Here is a 7,201-nt window from a genome sequence, read left to right as displayed (position 1 = left end):
ATCGTCTGGTGCCGACCGTGCATCGCTACATGCAATAGCGATTAGCGGCTGACAATTGCCCAAACGCCTGATACCTTACCTCTTCCCGCTCCCGGTCGTCTTTTCTGTGCTTCACGGGTTCCCGATCCTGGTGGCTTCAGTGTCTAAGCAACCTGCCAGTTGACAGGCTCAGATACAGCAGCTGCCGGGGCCGGAAGGCTACAGAGCACAGGAGAGAAGACCGGGTGTGGGGAGAGGTAAGGTATCAGGCGTTTGGGCAAGGGCTGCATGGACATCGCTAGTCAGCTGGTGTAATAATACCCTAAAAAATCTCATATGCTCCCCAGAGACCCTTATATGTTTGAGAAGACACAAGAGCTTTTCATACCAGTATTTTAAGTGCTCTGGCTGAACAAAAGCTTCTCATAATAAATAACCATGAGACGTCACATAGGGATGCTGGGTGCAAAGCCTAACTAACATTTATTCAGATTATAAATGGAAATAATAACTCAAGCATTTTGTAAATAATGTGTCAGACATAATGTAGTATTCTCCTTTGGCCTCTTAAACTTCTTGTGGAAAGTAAATGGGACTGGATTTGCATATTCATAAGACTAGGTGCTTCTAATCCCTGTGCTTGCTTCACATTTACTTGCTGTACAAATCCCTTTCCTACAAAACATCTTCTCAGTCCAATCCACACAGCTAATTGGCATCTAAGCGACTTCCTACAGAAACATTTTATCGGCATTAGACTTTTTATTTCTCATGTCAACAGCGAAGCATCCTGGCAGTGTAGTGCAGCAGCGCAAATCGCTTTACGATGTCTTCTGATTACAATTGAGAGATGTAGAAACAGAAAACTCTACGGTAAGCTTCTATACACTTTCACTTCACTTTTGTAACATTTAGACATAAAGCATTCTTTGCCATATTAGTTTATCAAAGAAAATTTATAGGGCTAGCATTATTCGGACAAGCTATATGTTGCAGGTAGACTGGACAGGACAGAAACATTAAAGTGTACCTGTCATTTGATAAAACTCTTGACATTTCATAGAGACATACAAGAAAAAAAACAAAAAATAAATGTGCAACAGCAACCTACAGATGCAAGTGCTCACCGTGCATACAACCCATCCCCCCCTTCCCCCCCCCCCCCGGCGTACACATAATAAAAACCTGATAAAAAACAGGCTTTATTGTGTGTATACCAGGGGAGTATGTACAGTAAGCACTTGCACCTGTAGGTTGCTGTTGCACTTACTGTTTTTTTTTATTGTAGTTTAGCCACATGTGGCATGCAATCTACAGTGTGAACAGAGGCATAGGAATGCTGCCAAATTTTTTTTGTTTATGTCATAGAGACAAATCAAAAGTTTTGAGTGTTTCTGAGTGTTCAGACCAGTACCAATCGGGAGAATAAGCAGGGAGAAGACCACGCTGTAGCACGTCCTCTCCCCGGTCTATGTAAGAAAAAAAGACTTACATTATGAGCCTGACTTTTTTTTCTAACACTGAGCAGAGAGAGGATGCGCTGCAGCATGGATTTGAAATACATTTTTTCTCTTTATTGTAATATTTCTTTTTTTTTTAAAGAAAATGTGTTATTTTTTTTATCTTTTTTTACATTCTTTCATTGAGTTGTAGCAGTAAGGTTCAACATGGCCCCACTGCTGCCACTAGTGGCTTTTTCGGTAACTGCAGAGCTGTACAAGCCCGGATCCCAGCAAAGTTACATATAGCTAGCACTGCTTCACAGAGCGCTAGTGATACTTAAAGGATGGGCCAATCGCAAGTTACAATTAAGCTGGCCATACACTTTAGGCAGTGTTCACTCTACCGTCAAAGGTTCCTTCAGTAGTCTTGTCAGATTTACCTTTAAGAATAGCACAGCATATGATGCTACTCAATGGATGGCACAAAAGGACCTGAGGGACTCTATTGTAAACCAGATAGATATCTGATGGTAGGTATCACTCCCACATTTCCCATGAACATGAACACTCTTTCTCCACTGTACATGCATTTATATTTTCATGGGTGGAGTTGATGCTGAGGTGTCATATGTATATGCAAAATAGGAGTCCGTGGAGCCTCGGTTGTGAGTCTCAAAACACGTGAATAGCCAGATATGCCTAGCCTGTTGCTACGGGGTGCCTCCAGATAGGGAGAGCACCACACCACCCTGATAGGTAGCCCCTTAAGTCCCACTCGGTTGCGAGTATTGTAACATAAGTAGGGAAACAACAGGGTGGCCCCTTTTGTGTCAAAGTCTAACTCAAGGTGCGAGTATTGTAACATGACAAGGGCTTGCCAAGGCAGGCATCCATCCACCCACAGACAGCTGTTTTGGGGGTATTTGCCCCTCGTCAGTGTTAAGCAGGATTCTGGCTAGTTGGGGCAAATACCCCGATGAGGGGCAAATACCCCGAAACAGCTGTCTATGGATGCCTGCCTTGGCAAGCCCTTGTCATGTCACAATACTCGCACCTTGAGTTACACTTTGACACAAAAGGGGCCACCTTGTTGTTTCCCTATCTATGTTCCAATACTCACATCCGAGTGGGACTTAAGGGGCTACCTATCAGGGTGGTGTGGTGCTCTCCCCATCTGGAAGCACCCCGTGGCAACAGGCTAGGGATATCTGGCTATTCCTGTGTTTTGAGACTTGCAACCAAGGCTCCAGGGACTCCTTTTTTGCATGTTCAAATTTTTGGGGGCATCAGTGAAGACTTTTTGTTGAGTACTTCATTGGAATTTTTCACTGATCTCCTTGAGCTCAGTGATTGCCGTTTTGTTTGTGATGTGTCATATGTGTCAGATAATAACTTATCATTTTACATGTTCACGTACCCCAAGACACATAAACGTACCCTACACTCCAACAATTTTAAGTCCCTATTACACAGGGCGATCACAGGGAGCAGGCGAGCGTCAACCTGTCAGGTTGGCGCTTGCCTGCTCCTTGTTCCACGCTCGCTGCCGGCCGGGAAGCCCATAGAAAATAGTGGAGGTCTGCTGCCACCGCTCCTATTACACGGAACAACAACAGCAGATTGTTGCTATCCAAGTCGTTTGTCTTTCAACATCGTGCATGTCCTCTGATCGTTGCCTTTTATTACAAAAAGCGATTATAGGCGTAATAGGTGCTTTAGTCTCTCCCAACATTTGCAGTCAGCTGTTCCCTTTACTTCTCATCACACTTTGGTCTCCTTTATTCAGGTTGCTGAAGGAATTCATAAAAAATACCAAGTCTGAATTTCCCTTGAATTTATGTTCCTATGGCCCCCTAATTTCTAATTAAGAAGTATTTATTATAACATTGAGTGTTGCCTAGTCTTATTAGTGTTCGTTACTAATGACAGTACTACGGCTTTAGCTCCACATAGTATCATAAAAGAATGGCATTACGAGGCAGTGTTTGTAGTGGTAGAGAGCTTTCATAGGGCGCTCTCACGGGAACCCATGGGAAAAAAATCACTCGAACAAACATTTTTCAAGCTCACAGCATACCACAAGAATCTGTCAGTTCAGACACATCAGTGTTATCTTTACCCATGTATGTCACAAGCTCAGTAGACCTTTCTTATGTTTTTTCAGTAAGACATAGCTGGAAACCTGCCCTACATCCCTATATATCAATAAGGTCATGGAAATTAGAGACTTAATTATTTAGAGGAAAGACTTTACATAATTCTACAATCTAGACCAAGAAAATCTATAGGAGTTCTCTCTCTAGGGCAATTAAAGGGAATGTGTCATCAGATTATGACCTATTGTCTGAATCAGGTTTTTATGTTAAACATATTTCGTAAGAATGCTGTTGGTGTTTTTTTTCTTAATTATCCAGTTTACTATCTGTATATTAAAATAATCCTGAAATCTTTCAATCTGACCTCAAAAGCCTTCCTGTTCTGTACAGATCATTTTTTTTAAGTGTCCTCCTTATTATCAATTTCCCAGAATCACGTATAAAATCTAACTTTTATTAGATATGCATTAAAAGTAAAAAATGTATTAAAACAAGTGTTCTACACATATGAAATCGGCACTTCACAACAGATCTAGGGTGTTGACCCTCTGATAGGCTGGTATACTTAGGGATAGATTAGCCCAGATATATAAGGATAAAACCAGACTTCAGAAAAAATTGAGATAAACAAGTATCTCAATCCAAGTCTCTACGCGTTTCACCCAGATATGTCCCTGGGATCATCAGGAGACCTTCACAAAACACAGTGGTTACTGTTTAGAGATTATATAGAAAAATATTTAAATAGAAAAATCAGATAAATATAGAAAAGGGTAGGAGACAAGTGGGGATATATATAGTGTGTATACTCTGTGCATCGGGTGTTCACCCTGGCCCGGCCTCCGATAAGCACTGGAAGCAACAGGTCAGGATAACCCCAAGACACAGACAAACCACACACAAGACAATGAGGAGTACACTTTTATGGCTTCAGTATTACACGTCAGAAACTGTATGTATGACCAATAGGGATAGCAATGACCCTCAGAGACAGTCCTTTGGGGTTCAGGTTAGATACCAGTATCCTATGATGTCACAAGCCACATGCAAATATGATAACATGCATAACCTCTACAATAATCTATGGCAACCATGTATATACTAGCTATGTCTGCCAAGTACTAGAGGAACATCCAATCCTGGAAGATGAAAAAGGTCTCATACAGCAGGTACAGTCACAGAAACTGGCAAGTGCATGAAGCATATATACTGACAGTGTTTGCCAAGACAGCCATCATGATAAGTCACAGTGCAGATATGGTGCACTCATCCCCACAGGGATTACTCACTACCCCCAACGTGCCCAGGATGGTGATTCTGGTGTTATGTGCAGTAAAGCGAGTACAATGTGGGATGCCCCCTGTATGTAGGATCGCCTGCCCCCAGAGGTGCCCTCCATGAACTAATAATGCCCCCAGAGGTGCCCCCATGAGCTAATAATGCCCCCAGAGGTGCCCCCATGAGCTAATAATGCCCCCAGAGGTGCCCCCATGAGCTAATAATGCCCCCAGAGGTGCCCCCCATGAACTAATAATGCCCCCAGAGGTGCCCCCATGAACTAATAATGTGCAGTAAAGCGAGTAGGAATGTGGGATGCCCCTGTATGTAGGATCACCTGCTGTGCCCCCATGAGCTAATAATGCCCCCAGAGGTGCCCCCATGAGCTAATAATGCCCCCAGAGGTGCCCCCATGAGCTAATAATGCCCCCTGCTGTGCCCCCATGAACTAATAATGCCCCCATGAGCTAATAATGCCCCCAGAGGTGCCCCCCATAAACTAATAATGCCCCCAAAGGTTCCCCCATGAACTAATAATGCCCCCAGAGGTTCCCCCATGAGCTAAATATGCCCCCAGAGGTTCCCCATGAGCTAATAATGCCCCCAGAGGTGCCCCCATGAGCTAATAATGCCCCCCAGAGGTGCCCCCATGAACTAATAATGCCCCCAGAGGTGTCCGCATGAGCTAATAATGCCTCCAGAGGTGCCCCTATGAACTAATAATGCCCCATTAGCTAATAATGCCACCAGAGGTGCCCCCATGAACTAATAATGCCCCCAGAGGTGCCCCCATGAGCTAATAATGCCCCCAGAGGTGCCCCCCATGAAATAATAATGCCCCCAGAGGTATCCCCATGAACTAATAATGCCCCCAGAGGTGCCCCCATGAGCTAATAATGCCCCCAGAGGTGCCCCCATGAGCTAATAATGCCCCCAGAGGTGCCCCCATGAGCTAATAATGCCCCCAGAGGTGCCCCCCATGAAATAATAATGCCCCCAGAGGTGTCCCCATGAACTAATAATGCCCCCAGAGGTGCTTCCCATGAGCTAATAATGCCCCCAGAGGTGCCCCCATGAGCTAATAATGCCCCCAGAAGTGCCCCCCATGAACTAATAATGCCCCCAGAGGTGTCCCCATGAACTAATAATGCCCCCAGAGGTGCCCCCCATGAGCTAATGGTGCCCCCCATGAACTAATAATGCCCCCAGAGGTGCCCCGATGAACTAATAATGCCCCCAGAGGTGCCCCCATGAACTAATAATGCCTCCAGTGGTGCCCCATGAACTAAAAATGCCCCCTGAGGTGCCCCCATGAACTAATAATGCCCCCAGAGGTGCCCCCATGAGATAATAATGCCCCCAGGGGTTCCCCCATGAACTAATAATGCCCCCAGAGGTGCCCCCATGAACTAATAATGCCCCCAGAGGTGCCCCCATGAGCTAATAATGCCCCCAAAGGTTCCCCCATGAACTAATAATGCCCCCAAAGTGCCCCTAAAAAAACAAACATCCTACTCACCTAATCGCGCTGTATGGCTGCAGGAAGCAGCTCTCCTCCTCTTCTGGCTCCATCTTGTAGCCACAGGGACTGGACCTCTGGCAGGCGTGATGACGTCACATCATCACGCCTGCCGGAGAGGTCACGTCCCATAGGTTGCTGGTATGAAGTGCCAGCGGCCTATGGGAGGGAATGTCAGCGTCCTGCTCCTGCATTCTGCTCGCTTTAATGTTCCGCCCGCTCACTGTGCGGCCGCAGCTTCTCGGGATGCTTAAAGAGACAGTGCACATTTCCCACCGGAATCCCGCGGCACCCCTGGTGGGTTCTCCCGTCACCCCAGTTGGGAAACGCTGCTATAGACAATAGGAGATGTTCACAGCTCTCATCGCTTCTCGGCCTTTTGGCTAAGATCAAATGCAGTATCTGTTCTTATCAGTTTTATATCTGATTTGTCCCCTATCTGGGGACCATATATTACATGGATTTTTAGAACATGGAGATGGAAAAAGTGCTTGCTCTGCCCTCTCCAGACATTGACCTGGTATTGCAGTGCTTCCAGGTTTGGTGCATTAAAAAAAAAAGGTTTATAGTTTTGCCTGTAAAACTTAGTGCTAAATGTTGTCAGTATCAGCTCAGGCAGAATGGCGGCCCCCACAATAATGTGCAAAACAAAATATTTATAAAGAAAATCAACAATAAGAAAGTAGAAACAAATTTAAAAAATAACCCATACAAACTCAAAGAACTAACTGTATATAAAATAAACTATCCTTAAAGGGAAATTATCAGCAGGTTCATGCAAACAAATCTTTCGGGCGCCGGTCTTCTTTCCTTAGTTGGTCCCATTGTTTTTGAGTACAAACAAAAATATGTAAAATAGAGCATTAGGTGCACTGGGAGCATTCCGT

General features: G+C 44.8%; 1 non-coding gene across 1 annotated transcript; it reads left to right on the top strand.

The window, feature by feature from the left end:
- Positions 1-6,677: 6,677 nt before the first annotated feature.
- On the top strand, positions 6,678-6,868 carry LOC138787642 (U2 spliceosomal RNA). The gene has a single exon (XR_011362407.1). It is a non-coding gene; the product is annotated as a U2 spliceosomal RNA (small nuclear RNA).
- Positions 6,869-7,201: the final 333 nt, after the last annotated feature.

Source organism: Dendropsophus ebraccatus, chromosome 3 (assembly GCF_027789765.1).
Source record: "Dendropsophus ebraccatus isolate aDenEbr1 chromosome 3, aDenEbr1.pat, whole genome shotgun sequence".
Classification (NCBI taxonomy): Eukaryota; Metazoa; Chordata; class Amphibia; order Anura; family Hylidae; genus Dendropsophus; species Dendropsophus ebraccatus.
The sequence above is the reverse complement of the archived record's forward strand: the minus strand, read 5'-3'. Positions and strand labels throughout refer to the sequence as shown.